An 18,367-nucleotide genomic window follows, 5' to 3' on the forward strand; every position below is an offset into this window, starting at 1 on the left:
TGCAATTTGCGGATCATAGCACATACCTGAGGGCGCGTTAATCTGCTCTACCAAAGAGAGGCACATCTGGAACAGCAGCTGCAATTGGGAATACTGCTTGGTTGAATTTGCAGTAGTTTCCTTTCATACTCCAGCATTTGTCTTATTTTTTGCAGGATCTCAGATTGGTAAATTAGATGAGGACATGATGAGGACCATCCTCTCTGCATCCTTTAGATCTTTAAGGGAGGCACTGTTTTTTTGCCAGTTCCCCAGGATGCCATATCGATTTGGGTTTACTATCTGGGCTTATTTGTAAGCCAAGGGGCGGTGGTCAGTTTCAGAGTTTTCACTTGGCCTTCCCATGATGATAGTTCTTACCTGACAGGCCAAGAACTGATATGGAAGTTCTACCAAATAATAAGCGTGTTCTTCCAGTTATACATTTGGGGATCCAAGAAATGACTGTTACATGGGTCGTAGACCCAGTGGACTTTCTGTGAATAGGACCTGGCCTAGGATTTCAGTTTTTACCTAAATCCCATACGACCCCACTGTAAGGGCTGGGGTGGGAGTGCTTGTGCTGTTTTTTTTTGTTTTGTTTTGTTTTTTGCGGTATGCGGGCCTCTCCTGTTGCGGAGCACAGGCTCCGGACGCGCAGGCTCAGCGGCCATGGCTCATGGGCCCAGCCACTCCGCGGCATGTGGGATCTTCCTGGACCGGGGCACGAACCCGTGTCCCCTGCATCGGCAGGCAGACTCTCAACCACTGTGCCACCAGGGAAGCCCTGTGCTGTTTTAGGTCTCTGGAAACTAATGTCAATTTCGACCCCGTGTCCAACAGTCCTTTTGGGCAGTTCTCTTTCCTCAGTGCATGGTTATCTGAGTAATGGCTCTAGAGGCCCATGTGGAGAGAAAACCTAAGGAAACATCACCATGTACGCTTGCCAGGATGTTACAGGATCCTTCCATTTGGGAATCTGTCTTCTCTTCCAGGCAGTTATTTCTGTGTCAAAAAACTAGCTCAGGTTCAGAAACCCGGCAAGGGACCATGACGTTTTACTGGGGTAATGGACCTCAGCTTCCTGATTATCCGTCCTTGATTTATTTTGATTTTACAGTTTGAGTGATACATTTATTGGGGTCCCACTTATTTTGTCCTTAGGGACCCTGTGTTCTGTTCATCATCTCCTGAACTCTGTGTCTCAGGCCTCTTGGCCTCCCCCAACCTTGCCGCTCACTGTGATAATTACATCCACCTTCCCTCTGACTGTTAAACATTGCCACCTGGCCACGGAGGTAGGGTAAGGTGGTAGGCGTGGATTGTACCATCCCATCCTCATTGCTATCAATGAGTTGTTTTGTAATGGCATCTCTCCCATCGGCTCTGGCCCACAGAAGGCAGCCACCGTTGAACTTCTCAGCTTTGGTAAGTGTTGCATCTTCTGGTGGGTTTTCTGGCCTCCCATCCATCTAGCGACACCCACCCCAGCATTTCAGCCCTTCTTCTGTGGTCTTCCATGGCAGTTCTGGTATTTCTACTTCACTTAATGGGGCTCATTGCCTTTTCTATGCTTTTAGGGATCATGCTAGGAATGTGTCGGCACCATTTCTCGGGATCCTTGCCAGGGTGTTACATCATGTATCCCAGGAGAGTGCTCTCCAAGCGATAAACTCTCCATTTTTCAGCCTTGTGTTCTGCCCTCCTTGATGGAGCACGCTCAGGATGCAGCCCTGCGTGCCTGCCTCACTCCTGCGTGCTGGCGAGGACCTGCAGCTCCTTGGTGGCCCCTTCCTCCCTCCCCATGGCCAGATCCTTTTCCCGCACTTCGCTCCCAGCTGCCTGCACTTAATATTTACAGTTACAGAGCTGGATTTTGTTGTGACTTAAACCTTGTTATTGGCCTAATGATGGGAAGGGGAGGTGAGGTTGAATCCAAAACACGTTGTTTTGCTGGGGAGAAGCCTCTGTGTCACCTCCAAGCGACAGGGGAGTGCTATCCCCTAATAGGGAGGAGTGGGCCACTTCAGCAGGTTCAGAAGTTTAGGGGAAATATAGGAATTTAGCATTTCCAGGTGGATCAACCCAGATGCCTCCATCCTATGAGTCATGGTCCCGTTCTTTCCCAACCAGGACTCTATCCTTGGTATAGCAAATCTATACTGGTTGGGACTGTAATGTACCTTGGAGCTCAGCTGCTCTGACTATTAAGTCCTGGGACCAACCCTCAGCCTTTTCTACCCTCCCACTACAGATGATAACAGCCTCTTCACATGCTATTTAAGAGGCCATCTGGCTTTTACACTCAACTTTTTGCTTTCTTAATTTTTTTTTTTTTTCTGGCTGCACCACACAGCATGTGGGATCTTAGTTCCCTGACCAGGGATCGAACCTGCATCCCCCGCATTGGAAGCGAGGAGTCTTTACCACTGGACCCCAGGGAAGTCCCTACACTCAGCTTTTAATTGATGATTAATCGCTCTCAGCTTTTCATTAATTAAAAAAATTTATTAATTAACTAATTTATTTTTGGCTGCATTGGGTCTTCGTTGCTGCGTGCGGGCTTTCTCTAGTCGTGGTGAACGGGGTCTACTCTTTGTTGTGGTGAGCGGGTTTCTCATCGTGGTGGCTTCTCTTGTTGCAGAGCACAGGCTCTAGGTGCATGGGCTTCAGTAGTTGTGGCACGTGGGCTCAGTAGTTGTGGCTCACGGGTTCTAGAGCGCAGGCTCAGTAGTTGGTACACGGGCTTAGTTGTACCGCGACCTGGGAATCTTCCCGGACCAGGGATCAAAGTGTCCCCTGCATTGGCAGGCGGATTCTCAACCACTGTGCCACCAGGGAAGCCCTCATTATCTTTTTCCATAGTGTCAATTGTGTTTGGCAATAGCCATGCAACTTCATTACCCTTACTCTTACTATTTCTCTAATGCATGATACATCACGCCAGCCAATGCCTTTCTTTCCACCAGTGTAGCATCCCAGTTCACCACAGATGAAATTTTAACGATTACAGTGCTACCTTATGCCACCTAGTACCACACAGTCCCACTAGTGATGGGATCCTCATTGCCAACTGGGTCATCCACTTCCAAAATCCTAACCTGATGTCCACTTTCTCTGACTATGCCTGGTACCAACTTAAGATTAGCATGCAAAAAATTTATTAGGAATTGCTCTTAGGATCAAAACCTGTGGAGGGGAAGGGAAATGGAGCTGTGATGCAGTCTCAGTGGAGGCCTCAGCTGACCCCAGAGGGAGCTCAGAAGCTGAGATCCATGACCCTTTAGGATTTTGCCCCAAGTTGGGGCAAGAGGGCTTAGTCTTAAGCCGCCATGTCAAAAAGTCACTGGATGCAAGATGCTTTGGTAAGGGGCCATGAGATTGAAAATGCGGCTGTCATCAGCCAGGGTGATTTGTGTAGGGGCTCATAGCTGAGGGCTTTTGGCTGGCAGCACTCCTAGGACCTGGGAGTGACTTTCATCCCTGAAGGCAGATCAGTGTAGAGCATCACAGCATCCAACACAGGCACTACTTAGGATTTTTAAAATCTTGAAAGTGACATCTCCAGACTCATTTGCCTTTGTTGATGAAATAGATGTGATTGTCTTCATAGTAAAGAATAAATAGTAAACTTAAAGACTAAATACTCTTTTAAGGGTGGGCAAACTAGTCGGGAAGTGAGAAGAACAGGCTCTGACTCTGTGGTCTTGAGCAAATCATTTCACCTTTGAGCCTCTTTCCTTCTCTGTGAACTAGAATGCCAGTCCCTGCCCTGTTTTCTTCTGTTGATTGAGGATCTCATTAGTTGTTAGACAACATATTTGAAAGTGATCTCTGATTTTAAAGCTTCAGCCAGCCTAGCACGGTTCCCTGTGCACAGTAGGACCTGCTACAAGTGATAGGGGTTGGAAGGATTCCTCCTTTTCCAGAAGAGTTTCCCTACAGTTAAAATTGTTTTCCACTGGAAGTCTTTTCAGAGTGCTCAACCCTTGAGAAAGAAAGCGTATTAAGTTGCTATCACTCATGCACACCCTCCTAGGATGTTGGGAGGAGCCTCCCGATGTGGAGAGGGATCCCAGGAAGGAGGTATGTGAGAATGTTGAAAATACACCAGTGGGCCCTGGCTCTACATTGACATGTGCCCCACTGGCTAGGGTAGCTAGGTTGAGTGGGCTGTGGTTCACTGGTTTGCTCACGGGAGGTTTGGAGCCCTCCTACAGCAATAAATGAGCTTGCCTATTTTTCTAGTTAGATTCTAAATCATCTGTGTTTCTGCAGAAACCCAGAGTCCCTCAGAGGCCTCCGAATCCTGGCACTCCTGGCAGTGTGTGTTAGGGACTGACTGGGCAGGTAAGGAATGGACAGGAACTTCTCACTGTCTATTCAGTAGAAATGGAGTGGATAAAGAGAACTGATAAAATGCAGCTTTGACATTTACCTCATTCATCATTTCTAGTGTTTTAGATGCTGGCTAATGCACTGCACTCAATCACTCCTCGGCTCCTGGTAGGAGGTAATAATGACACCTATTTGGGGCAGAGTGGATAATGACAAAAATCCCCTGCATCCACATAGTATCTGTTCACAACTTTATTCTCTGCTCACAGAGCCCAGCTAAAATCAGCCTGTGTTAGTTCAAGTCTGTGGAGAAGCAGACTCCAAGGTGGCATTAGACACACAAGAGCGTTCCTGAGGGGGACGTGGGGAGCAGGGGAAGGCCGACGCGGTGATGTAGATCTGACACCTGAGGAAGGAAGAAGGAAAGAAGAAGAGTCTTGGACGAAAACACAGCCAAAAGAGGTTCAGCCAGGCCGATGGGGAGTCCTCAAGCTGGTTACACACTGGAGAAGTCCTGCCTCTTGCTGGATTGAGCCACCTTAATCTCCCCAATGTGCTTAATTGTTGTCAATTACCCACCCCACAGCAGGAGGTCTGAGCCGTGCATTTTCAGGGCCACCAGGGTCCATCCCTTGCTCTGCACAGATCTACTGCTTTCCACAGCTCAGGGAGCAGCTTCTGCATAGCTCCTGTCAGCCTCTCTTCCTGAGGGGAGCCTAGAAGAGGTTAATGGGATGAACAATGACCCATTGTTGTGGTTGGTCTCTGGGCCACAAGAACGGCTCATCCTCTTCTTCCTCCATCATCCATCCTAAATTCCCGTCACCCTCAGCCATTACCTTGGTAGGTGGCAGCAACTTACTGGTATTGTGACCCAAACCTTCATCTCAAGGGCCTGAGCTCTTGGTAATCATACCCTTCTCAGGCTGGTGTTGCTACACATCTGTTTACAGTTATAAGGCGAGGGAGCACCAGCTCTACCCCAGAGCTCTACCTCTACCAGGCACTACCCGAGACCCTCCCCAGGTGCCCTGAAGTAAAGGGCCAGCCACTGGCCACCACTCCAGAATCTTTGCATATTCTCACTTTGGGCCACTTCTCCACATGGGCACGACCAAGAGCTCTGCTCGTAACTCAACTCACAGGGAAGATTTTTTGTCTCTGCTGTCTTTCAAGACCAACTCTGAACGTGGCTGCAATACAGTTGCTGTCCATTTTCAGTTTGTATCCACATACAGCTTGTGACCAAACGTTTAAAAAATTGGGATGTAATTCACATACAATACAAATTTGTAAGTCATTGGAAAGCCAAACTTGGGCCTTTTCCTGCTCTTTCAGCTGGTTGTGTAGAACTCCCTGTATGGCCATAGATGCAAGCTCAGAGGGAGGCACTGGAGCAGCTGTGGTGGGTGATCTGGGGACTGTGCCCTCTGTTCCTGCTCAAGCTCAATTACAGATGCACATTTCATCTTATGATGGGCTGAGGCTGGGCCTGTCCCACTTTATGACTTGGCAGGTCCAACAGATGCAGCTCTTCATGGACAGCTATATTGGTTACCCCAGGGCCAAGCATTTTGTCTCTATCAGGACCCCCTCAGGAACTGTTTTTCAAGAGGCATAAAACCCTCCACTGCAGATGGCATGGCCTTGCTCCAGAATCGCAGGGGGCTACATTGTGATTCTCCCACTGGGGATTACCATAGACTCCACAGCGTGTCTTTTTTCCACCACTAACACCCCCTGCATGATAGGGTCCGCTGGATAATATGGCCCAAGTATCAGGACAGGTCTGTAGTACCTGCCGTATAGCCCTTTCCTGCTTTGGGCTCCACCCAAATCAGGCATGCCCCTGATTATTGGACCTCTAAACACTTCGCTGAAGTGACAGGTCCCTGATGCTTCAAGGGGTTTATCTTCCATCCCTGCCACAAGTGTGTTTTATCAAGGCCTCTAGTGTACCACAGCTTTTGCTCATCCTGTCATTGATGGAATGTTTTGGTCTGATGTTCTGTGGGATGGCCAGGTGACCAGAGGGCTTCTGACTATATCACGATAGAGGGCAGGAGAATTAACATAACCCTGAGGCATTATTGTAAATGAACATTGTTATTGGTCCCATGTGAATGCTGAATGGGAAAGAATGCATTAGCCAAATCGAACACACATTCTGTACTTGAGGCCTTGTTAGATTGATCTAGCATTAATCCTAGGCCCAGAGCAGCGGCTACAGTCGGGACTACTACTTGGTTGAGCTTGTAGTCTACAGGCATCCTCTGGGAGCCATCCAGTTTCTGCAGGGGCCAGACTGGTGAACTGAAAGTATGATAGGTCTTCCATCCTGTAGGTCTTTAATGATGATACTAATCTCCATCCCTACTAAGTGATATTGTGTTTGATTTACTATCTTGGCTTGTGGGGACTCAGTTTCAGAATTTCCACCTGGCCTTTTCCACTCTGATAGCTCTTACCCCGCAGGCCAAGGACCGAATGTGAGGGTTACTGCAACTGCCATGTATATCACTTCCAATCATACAGTCAGGGACTGGGGCAATGATCACTGGGTGGATCACTGCGCCCACTGAGAGCTGGATGATAGCCAGGATGTACTTACTACATGGCCTCGCCTAAGATAACAACAGGGGGGCGTGATGATGCTTTGGGTCCCCAGGTATCAATGTTAACTCAGATCCTGTGTCCGGTAGTTCTCAAAAAGCCTGGAAACTTCCGAATCCATATAATCACATGAGTAAATGGCCCTAGGTCCTTTGCAGAAGGAATCATTACAGTATATACTTGCTGTGCTATTGTGGGTCCTACATACCTGTCCGCCTCACATCTTTTAAGGCAGTGGATTCCAGATCTACAAATTGCCTTGGATCTGGGAGCTGAGAAGGCAAAGTGACTTTTTACTGAGGTGACCACCCTCAGCCTCTTGTTCCTCCATTCTTGCCCTTTCACCCTCTTATCGACGTTAAATTAAATAGCATTCTTGATGGCTGCCTATCTATTTCACCTGCAGGAACACTGTGCTCTATTAACTATCTCCAAACTCTCTGAGTGTCAAGCCCCCTTGACTGCCTCCCGGGCCACTGTGACTTTGGACCCCATCATCCTCATAGATATTAACAAGCCTGGCTCTGTGATGACCTTTCCTATCATGAGCTCTGGCCCGCCGAGGAGAGCCACCACTCAACTTAGTGATGGCAGGTGGATGGAGAGTCCTCGAGCCAAAGCTGCCTGTTGGAAGAGTGTGTGCCCTGCTGGAATGAGCCCGCCTTAGTAGCCCTGCTGTCCTCAGTCATTGGCTGGGAGCGGCCAGCAGAAGCCTGGCACAAGGGCGGTGGCCAATCTACAGCAGGAGCAGCTGGGCCATCAGTCAGTTATGCTCCCTGCTGCAGGCGGCCTGGGCACTTTCCCTGGCCGCTGCACAGCCTCTCTCAGGAAGCATCCAGGAGTGGAGAAAGCTTCTAGCTTATAACATGGTAACAGGAAGGAACAACTGTGCCAAAGTCACTAAGCATAGTTTCTGGGGGTTTTTTTCCCCTAAAATATTTCTAAACAAGTCACTTTCAAGCACTAATTCTTCTATGTGCCCGACCTTTAAAAAATTGGGATATAATTCATATACCATAAAATTCACCTATTAAAGTATACAATTGAGTGGTGTTTTTCCTGTATTCACAAAATTGTGCAAGTATCATGAGAGTCTAATTTCGGAACATTTCATCACCCCCAAAAGAAACTCCATACACATCAGCGGTCACTCCCCAGTCTTCCCTCCCGCCTAGCTCCTGGCATCCACAAATCTACTTTCTGTCTCCATGGATTTGCCTCTTCTGGACATTTTATATAAGTGGAATCACATATATGGCCTTTTGTGTTGGGCTTCTTTCACTGAGCAGAGTACTTTCAAGGGTCATTCATGTTGTAGTATGTATCAGTATTTCATTCCTTTTTATGGTTAAACAATAGTCTTTTGTATGGATATACCGCATTTGGTTTATCCATTCACCAGTTGATGGACATGGGGAGTGTTTCCCATTTTGGGCTATTATGAACAATGCTGATCTGAATATTTGTGTACACATTTTTGTGAAAGTACGTTTTCAGTTCTCTTGGGTATAAGAGTGAATCGCTGGGTCAGAGGGTAACTCTGTGTTTAAATTTTTGAAGAATTGCCAACCTGTTTTCCAAAATGTGTGCCCAATGTTTTTATAGGCATTTTGGAAAAGACGAAAGTGAAAATAACCTCTCATTCCAAAGAACTTACAATTTACAGTAAATGAGGAGATGAGATTAAGATGCATACATTAAACTATAGTGATAATGTAGCTTATAATTAAGAGCCAAACCATGTAGCTCTAAATTAAAGGTGGATCTACAGTCCTACACACTCTCAGAGCTGGAAGGGAAGGATGAATATGTCTGAAATAGTTAGGGCTATGCCGCTGAAAGCCTGCGTTTCCACAGTCCTCTTCAACAAGACCGGCATGGGACCACCCGGGACAAAGGAGTAGCAACTGCTTGACACTCTGGAAAGCCTGCCCTGTGTCAGGGATGTTTTCTGCTTTCTTCATTTTACATTATTTTTAAAGATAAAAAATCCGATATGGTGGACATAGTTTGAAGTTATGTTTTAGATATTTTCTCCAAAAGTGAACATAAATTTGAGTAAAGCTACTTCCGTTCTCTGATCTGGTCTCCCTTGTGACATATGGTACACATTTTGTTGACTCACTTGTTGGAGTTATGGTTAAAATCTGTGGCCAGGAGCAGAGGGAGAGCAACTAGTTCACAGAAGAAATGAACCCTGACCTATGCACTCGGGGCCATGTTAAGCAATAGCTTGGGACATTTTCTAGCTATGCTAAAACCATATTGTAGCATTAGTATTCTGTCTCCTTCTTCCTTCAGAGGTCTTCTTAATGGAAGGAGTCAAATGCTTTCCACTTGCTATCCATTTATCTTTCAGAGAGCAAATAAATGATAGGATGGGAGTTATTCCTACTGAATTATTCTGAGATACTTCTTAAGTAAAACCGGCATCACCTTTGGTCCATTTCATGTTGATGTTTGCAGTTGATTTCCCGCTCTCTGAATTTTGTAACTCTTCCTCTCAGCATCCAGACCCTGCTGTCCTCCTTAGAGAAATCAGCCGCCATTGGCCACCCTGGAAGCCTGCACTCCCCTCATGCTGTCACCTGCAATCGCTCACCCAATTTGCCCTTCACAGAGAGATTTGTTCTGAACGCCACACACCCTTCTTTCTAAGCTCCCTCACCTTCTTATAAGGCTCACATTCATTCTGAATTTTCAGTAAGAAAATATAGGGAGTGGGGGGAGAAAGAAGCCTTTTCTCTTTGTGCACGAAGGAGCATGTTCTGTATCCCTTTTTGAAGGAGCAGAGACTTGATAATGGACTGGTTCCCCCCCACCCCCGCCTTGTTAAAATTCTCATCTTTTAGTATTAAAAAAAACCCCAATTGCATGGTGAATTGTCTTTATTTTCTCCATGACTAAACACTGCATTTTTCAGCATTTAACAAGTCATTGTTCTGAAAAATTGGTTTCAGGTCAGACCCTGCTTCCTAATGAGGCAATGACTTTGTTGGTAATACATTTTTTCCCCCGGGACTGTAAACAGCAGCAGACATGAAAAAAGGTATAAAAGACGGATGGGAAATAAAATTATGCAATTCCCCCTTTCCAGTGGTGTGGTGTCTGAGTAATAAAAGACTGATGGAAGACTGATGGGGTCTTTGATTGAAATTCTATCTATCAGAAGTGCTAATTAAATAACTACTGTATAACCAGCCCTGGTCATTGTTTGTCGAGGACCCAAGAAAAGGAGAGTTGCTGCAATCTAATCTGGGAGGAAAGTTTTATTTTTTAAATTTATTTTATTTAAGTATAGTTGATTTACAATGTTGTGTGAATTTCTGCTGTACAGCAAAGTGATTCAGTTATACATACATATATCTTTTCTTTTTCATATTCTTTTCCATTATGGTTTATCACAGGGAATTGAATATAGTTCTCTGTGCTACATAGCAGGACCTTGCTGTTTATCCATCCTATATAGTTTGCATTTGCTAATCCCATACTCCCAATCCATCCCTCCCCCACCCCCTCTTGGCAACCATGAGTCTGTTCTCTACGTCTGTGAGTCTGTTTCTGTTTTGGAGATAAGTTCATTTGTGTCATATTTTAGATTCCACATAAAAGTGATATCATATGGTATTTGTCTTTCTGTTTCTGACTTACTTCACTTAGTATGGTAATCTCTAGTTCCGTCCATGTTGCTGCAAATGGCATTATTTCACTCTTTTTTATGGCTGAGTAATATTCCATTATATATGCATAATGGAATAATATAATATATATTATATATAATATCACATCTTCCTTAGCCATTCATCTGTCGATGGACATTTAGGTTGTTGCCATGTCTTGGCTATTGTGAATAGTGCTGCTATGAACATAGGGGTGCACGTATCTTTTCGAATTATAGTTTTGTCCAGGTATATGTCCAGGAGTGGGATTGTTGGATCATATGGTAGTTCTATTTTTAGTTTTTTGAGGAGTGTCCATACTGTTTTCCCTAATGGCTGCACCAATTTACATTCCCACCAACAGTGTAGGAAGGTTCCATTTTCTCTACACACTCTGGAAGGGAAGTTTTTAATCTTGTTATTTCTGGACTTCCTGTCTCTATCACATCGAGTCCAAACCCTTCTCTTTGTTTGGATATCTTTGGTAATCTGTTGTTCACCTGCCCTTACACCTTGACTTCCCACTTTCTTCCCCAAAAAGAGCTCTCTTAAAGTCTGTCTGGTCTTCTGGGCCATTTTCATTGGCTTTTGCTCATTGCTTTCCAACTCCCTCCTTCCAAACCCCAAGCTTTTCATGTTTCAGATTCTGATTCAAGTTACACTTCTTTTGGCAGCTTCCCCAATCACTACAGCATTTCCTGATCATTTTAGTCTATTTTCTCAACTCTACAGTACAGTCTATGTTAAATAATTTGATTCTTGCTTGTTAAGTATTCTGTATTGTTCAATAGATCCAAGTGCCCCTTGAAAATGTCCTTTAGAGTTGAGAAAATATCTTAGGTTGTTTGTCTTTCTCAGAGCACTTAACATTTATCTAGCAAATCAAAAATATTTATAAAGTGCTTATTCTGTATCAGGCCCAGTTCAAGGTACGGGAGACAGAGTTCCTGCCCACATGGATCTTACACTCTAGTGGGGGAAGCCGACAATATACAAACCAAATAGATGATCTAATGCCAGAAGCGTTCTGAGACTCTGTCTTTTTTAAAATTTTAATTTTATTGGAGTATAGTTGATTTACAATGTTGTGTTAGTTTCAGGTGTACAGCAAAGTGATTCAGTTATACATATATAATACATACATTCATTCCTTTTTAGATTCTTTTCTCATATAGGTTATCACAGAATATTGAGTAGCATTCCCCATGCTACACAGTAGGTCCTTGTTGGTTATCTATCAATACATGTAAGTTCTAAATAAATCACTCATTTTGGAGAACAAGTGGAGACCAATTAGAGAGTAATATAGTAAACAACCTCATGCAAATTATCTGTGCATTTTACAGCAGAACTGTGGTATCATCTTGGGCATTTAATTTTGTGATGCTTCAGTTTCTTCATCTCTTCATCATGCTCATGTTCCATCCTGTGTACACACATGATCACATCAAACACAGTATCATCGTCCCCTTCTGCTCTCCAGTGATCATCCTTAGTTACTTGCATATTCACTGGTCTACCAACTGTTCAAAGCCAAGCCTCTGATAATTATTCTCAGTTTTGATTGCTATTGGATTAAAGGGACTTCAGAATCAACTGATCCACTCCCTCACATTATAGGTGGAGAAATTGGGGCCCAAATTGTATGTGTTTCGCCCTAAAACCATATAGTAACTTACTGGCAGAGTCAGAACTATGATCTGAACTTCAGATACTTCCCCCCACCCCCACCCTATGATTTCACCATCTCATCTGAAATGGCTCCTGCTTGGCCCTTACAGGCTGCCAAGGTCAGTGTTAGCGCCTATTGTATTTTCTGATATGGGACTCTTTTCCTACCAAATAATATACTCTCAAAGCTCACCTTATTCAAGCCTCTATCCCTTCTGTGTACTGTATTGCCTGGCACATGGATGTATCCAGTAAATGTTGGATGAGTGAAGGTATTAGTGATTTATTTATTTATTTAGTTAGTTTTTTAGTGAATAATTCAAGTGTATTTTACTTTTGCAAGAACTGCATTTCTAAAAAGTGATGTGTAAGATGAATTTCAGTAAATAGAATGTGACTTTCTTCTTGATTCCCATTCAGAGAAGAAAGATGACTATCTTTATTTCTAATTTGTCTTTGATTCAAAAGTAGTTCCTTACATATTAAGCTTTAAGTTTTTTCCCTCTAGCTCAGGGACTTTGTAAAGCTGTTCATGGCATATAAGATAACACTGTCATATACTCAAGAACTGCTACTTAGAATCACTGTGATTAACCTTGAGTACGTTGAGGCATGATTTATCCTGTCTTTCCTCAACCTATTATATACCTATTTACCACTCCCGGATTTCCCATATTGAATTTTCTTAAAGTGAGGCCCACCTTTGGGATGTATGTGTGTGTGTGTGTGCGTGTGTGTTTTGAGAACCAATGCCAAGGTTAGGGTGACCGAGGAGAGAGGAAGAGGGAAGACGTATAAGGCTCATCATAGAACAGTCAGTGTCAGAATAAAAGTCTAGAGAGCAGGAAAGAAGACCAGGAGGTAGACCAAGTCACAGTGGATAGAGCCTTGGGTGCCAGGATGAGGAAAGGGCATTTAATTTGATAAGTATCTGAAGAGTTTTGGCAGAGTTTATAATACGCTTGATCCTCCCTCCAGTGGTCTTTCTAGCTTATTCCTTCTACATCCACTTGCAGGTACACACCCACTGAAATGATGAGCTACTTGCTGTTCACCAAGACTCCCTGTTCTATTGCCTCTGTGTCTCCACCTTCTCTCCCATCCCTTTATTTATGGCCCACGCTAACTTATTCTTGAGGTTTCACCTATCATTTCCTCCAAAGGTCTTCCCTGTCCCCTAACTGAGTTGGACCCTGGTGCAGGGTGCCCCCTCCCCCATGGTCACCTTGTCATACCACCCACCTCTCTGAACTCTAACACTTACTGAATTTTCTGTGTCCATCTCCAGGTAGGAAGCTCCTTCAGGGGGGGCTGTGACACACTCACCAGTGTATTCCAATTGCCTGGCACATAATGGTCCAAGTATTTGATGCATGAATGAAAGAAAGAATGAGCAAATAAATGCGTGGATGGAATGATATAATTGGTCCTGCCCTTTAGGATCCTTACCTGGCAAGACAAATGGAGAAAAGGGAGAAAGACAGGTTAGGCAGTTCCTACGGTATTCAGGCGAAAGAGCATGAGGCTTAAACTAGTAGCAGAAAGAGTACAAAACTGGGACATAAGAAAGTTTCAGAGGAAATCTAGCAACTGATTGAATGTACAGAGTGAGGGACCAGGTATAGTCTAAAGGCTGAGGTTTTGAGTTTATAAGAATAATGGTACCCTGGATGGAAATAGAAGGAAGAGCTGGTTTGGGGTGGTAATGGTGGGGGGATAAAAGTGTGGTTTTTAGACACATACATGTATAGTATTATCTATTGAAGCTAATTTTATGGTTGGTTTTCCTGATTCTTGAAAACGCACCAGAATTAAGCTACTCATGCTTGAATGGCAGGTCTGGCCTCTTCTTCATCCTCATTGCCAATCCTTGGATTGTTTGAAAGAACCTACCTTCCTTTTTCAGTGTGGATTTCTAGGTTACTTGGGAAACTCAGCTGTTTTTTTGCACTTCAATCCAGGCAGGATCCTGTATGCCCAGGAAATTAATATTCTGAGCCTGACTCAAGGTGGTTGGAATTAAGCCCATTTACATGAGCGTTCTCTCAAGTGTCATAGCAATGGCCATTCTTCTAGGACAGTCCCTATGACTAGTGACATTACCTTCCTTCCCTGCCTCCAGGTCAGATGGGTGCTGAGACTGCAGGGGTGGGATGCACTGGTCATGGCAATGCCACTGCCAGGTCAGATGGCACGTGAAATGTCTTCTCCAGTAGGATTACTCTCAGCATTAACATTTGGCAAAAGACTGCTGCTGAGGACGTTTGTCTTTGGCATTTTTGGTCACTTTCTCTCCACATCCTTTCTTAATGACTTTTACAACTTTGACACTCTTCCCAGTGTCTGATCCAGGCAGGAAGATTCTCTAAACTTCTGGGCCACTTAAAAAAAATAAGATCATACCATTCAAGTGTAGGTGTTAATGTTGGACATTGTTTCACCTCCCTTTCCCTGTGGCATTCCTATTTTAACAGTGGTTAGATTCTTGGTAATACCTGAGAATACTGGAAAGTTGCTTGGTCTGGTGCTATGGGCCCTGAAAGTAGAGAGGGGTCCTGGGTTCTGGTCCTAGCACTGTTACTGACAGACTTTGTAACCTGTATAGATTGAATAGGTATAGCCTCAGTTTCTTTACTATGAAAGGAGGCAGTTAAACTTAATCAGTGGTTTTCAGCCATACTATTGTCTTCTCTTTTATTTGAAGCTCCTCTTTTACTATTCTGAAATGGAATTCAGAGATAATATAATCTACTTAACATACATGATTTTAAAAATCAATATAGTATCTTAACTGTAACAGAAAAAAGAAATAAAAGGAAAGTATTTTATATAAAACAATATGTATTTCAATATGTAAATGCTCAGGCCCACCTACATCAGAAGATATAAAGTCATCGGATATCTGCAGCTATACGTAAAATCACCATAAATGTGACAGCTACAAATGCTGCAACTCTGTGTGGTGTTGGCATTCATTTATCATTTTTATTGACCATCAAATACAACTAGCGGTATTGCTGTCAGTGATTTGACTTTCCAAAATGGTGAAGGTTTCTTGGTAAAGTTCCAAACAAAATAAAGCATGATCTTCCCTTCTGGGTTGCTTTCCTAAAAAAAAAAAAAAAGTCAGTATATATTTAAACTGTGCAAAAAAAAAAACCAAAAAAAAAAACCATGTGCTTATATGTAGAAAGGAGTTTTGTTCTAGGCTCAGATAATTAAACACACACTTTCACTTATGTAATTGGCTGGCTGGACCTTGGGAAGTCAGAGGAGGAGTGAGACAGTTTTCTGTGGGTGGGACTCTTCCCTACGGTACAGGATGTTGAGTGTCCCTCACCACCCCTACCAAATGCTAAGAGGTTCACTCCAAATTACTGGGAGAACAACAAAAACACCCACCACAATTTCGAAAACTTGCTGGAGTGGGGGTAAGGGGGTGCAGGCAGTACTGCCTCCCTTGAGAATTACTGAACTAGATGATGTTCTACATCTGTGGAAGTTCCACCAAGGGCAGATTCAGGTATTATGGGACACAAATCTTATTCAATTTGGGGGCCCTGTCTTTAAACAAAGAATCAAAATTAGAAATACAAAATTAGGTAGGAACTTGGGCATGTATTTACCATGAAACGAGAAATGGCAACAAAACACGAAAATATTAAAAGCTGATAAGTACCACAAACGTGATAAACACTTACTATGTTTAAAATTAGTTAACTGCCTGTCATACCTCTCTAAGACTTTTTCCCTGCAGCATCCTCTGGTCATCTCTTCACATGACAATGAGTATCATTTTCTATGGAGACAGGAAGGATAATTCCGTCTTCCCTTTAACATGGTTGATCAAATTTCATTTCTATTGGTAATGATTTAGAAAAGTTTCTTTTAGCTTCACAGCTCATTACGATCATATTTTCTTTTATTTTCTTTTTCTTTTATATGTAAGTTATAAGATAAAAAAATTTTTGTGTGTGTGCAGTGACCAACCATAAGTAGCCCTTAAATTGACAATACTCATTAACCAGTTTGTCACTGATGTTCTCATTTTAGTAGCTTAATGTTAATTTATACTGTCTTCATCAAACTCATATTTCATGTTAAGTCAGCAGGAAATTTAAAGACAAGTATTCTGATAAATTCTGTTTTGTATGATTCCCACCAACAAAGAAAAAAATGTTTTTTTTTATATTTGTATTGGCCTTACTATCAAGTATATTTCTTTTAGGGGAAAACTTCTCTTTTGACCTGGCATCAATGAAAACTTTATCCTTCATTCACAGTTTCACATGTCTGACGATTGGAAGAATTTTCCATAGGCTAGCTTCTAGTTATGTACATTTCAAACCTTGATTCTCCTGCACCACTCACATACTTCTGGGGCTGGGTGCCATAGGACATGTTCATATCATGACACGGCCTTACTTCTGCACCTTCATATCAGGATAGATACCTGATATGGTGGACAGTAGGAGCATTCCTGGGGGTCTTTCTTAGATTACAAGTGAAAGCAAAAACAACTCTACATAGAAGAGCCTTATAAATATTTCCCAGTAAAGCAAAACTAAATGTATCCACAATTCAACTTCCCCTTATCCAGATTCCCCAAATCATCTCTACTCTAATGGTGCCAACTCTAGAAGTGTGATAGAAGGGAAGCTGGAGAGGAAAGAGATAAAATTCTCAACAATTGTGGTTGAAATATTTTATTTCTGCAAATGACCTGTAAAAATATTTTTTAAATATTTCATTTTAATGCAAAATATTGCATTTCCCCCGCTGTGATGTTGCCAAATTCTGGGTTATAAACCACTTAAATTTTTAAAAACTAACTTTTACTACTGGTAATAGAATAAATTAACATATATCTAAAATTCAAGTAGGGCTAATAACAAAAATCAGTGATCCCATGCTCTCTCCCAATCCAAGAGGCAACCACCTTCAACCTATTAAACCACTTTTTCAGGTTCTCTTTATATTTTCAAAACCAATATTTATGTACTATGATCTCTTGGGTTATTGTTTTAGACATTATTTATTGTCTCTATTCTAATAGATGCAAAATTTAGCTTTCAGTTTCATGTTCCTTTCCTGGAGGTATCCCTTTGGCAGCCTTCTGTCCTTCCCTCCCAGTCTGGACCTGTCCTTCTCCAGGAACACATATGGGGTTTTCCTAGAACTTCTTTTTTCCATCATCTGAGAAGTCCTTCAGTTCAGCTCATCTTCTGTGTTCTAGCCCCAATTCCTGGCTCTCATACCTCTCTTTTTCTTGGTTTAATCCTCTATTTTGGTGAAATATATCTTTCAGTAGCTTTTTGAAAAAGAGTATATGGGAGATAAATCTTTAGAAACTGAAAAAAATTTTGTGTTTATTTTCCACTCTCATGTTTTTGGGTGTAGAATTCTAGATAAAAAATAATTTCCCAACACATGAGAATTCTGAAGGCGTTCTAGTGCTTTCCAGCTTCAGTGTTGCTCTCAATAAGTCTGATACCATTTGATTTCCAGTTCTTTGTAGATAGCCTGTTTCTTCTCTCTGGGTGTTTTAGGATCTTTTATTTAACTCTACTGTTCTGAACATTTATAATAATTTGCCTGGCCTGTGTTGTTTTTCAGTCACTGTGTTGGACAGTTGGTCGGTAGGTCCTTTCAGTCTGGAAGATGATGTCCTTTAGTTCTCAGAAATTTTCCCTTTTTAAAAATTTTTTTACAAGTTATTATTTTTTTTTAGTAATTGTTTTTGAAAATTTCCTTCTCACGTTTTCTTTGTTCTCTGTCTCGAATTATTATTTAGAAATTGGACTTCCTGTACCACTTCTACTTCCCTTTCCTTTTCAGTATTATTGTTCATGTCTTGGTCTTTTTGTTTTACTTCGATTTTTAAGGACATTTTCATAGATTTTAAAATTTCATATATTTTTAACTTGAAGAGTCCTTTTTGGGTTCTTGGATTATTACTTTAAAACTTTTATATATAGTATTCTGTTATTATTTCAAGGATGAAATAGCTTTTCTCATTTCTCTGATATTCTAATGAGTTTTCTTCTGCTCCCTGGTTATATCTGTTTTCTCTGAGGTTTGTTTCTTTTCTTTTCTCCTACTATATT

At 42.5% G+C, this 18,367-nt stretch overlaps 1 long non-coding RNA gene across 1 annotated transcript in view; it reads right to left on the reverse strand.

Moving 5' to 3' along the window:
• Window positions 1–15,347: 15,347 nt before the first annotated feature.
• Window positions 15,348–18,367, reverse strand: part of LOC114907986 — a 41,812-nt gene continuing 38,792 nt past the window's right edge. The window contains exon 4 of the long non-coding RNA XR_003796831.1: window positions 15,348–15,368. This is a non-coding gene — a long non-coding RNA (uncharacterized LOC114907986). The remainder of the gene's footprint in view (window positions 15,369–18,367) is intronic.

This window comes from Monodon monoceros, unplaced genomic scaffold (genome assembly GCF_005190385.1).
Source record: "Monodon monoceros isolate NGI ecotype Baffin Bay Population unplaced genomic scaffold, NGI_Narwhal_1 Super_Scaffold_3, whole genome shotgun sequence".
Lineage (NCBI taxonomy): Eukaryota > Metazoa > Chordata > Mammalia > Artiodactyla > Monodontidae > Monodon > Monodon monoceros.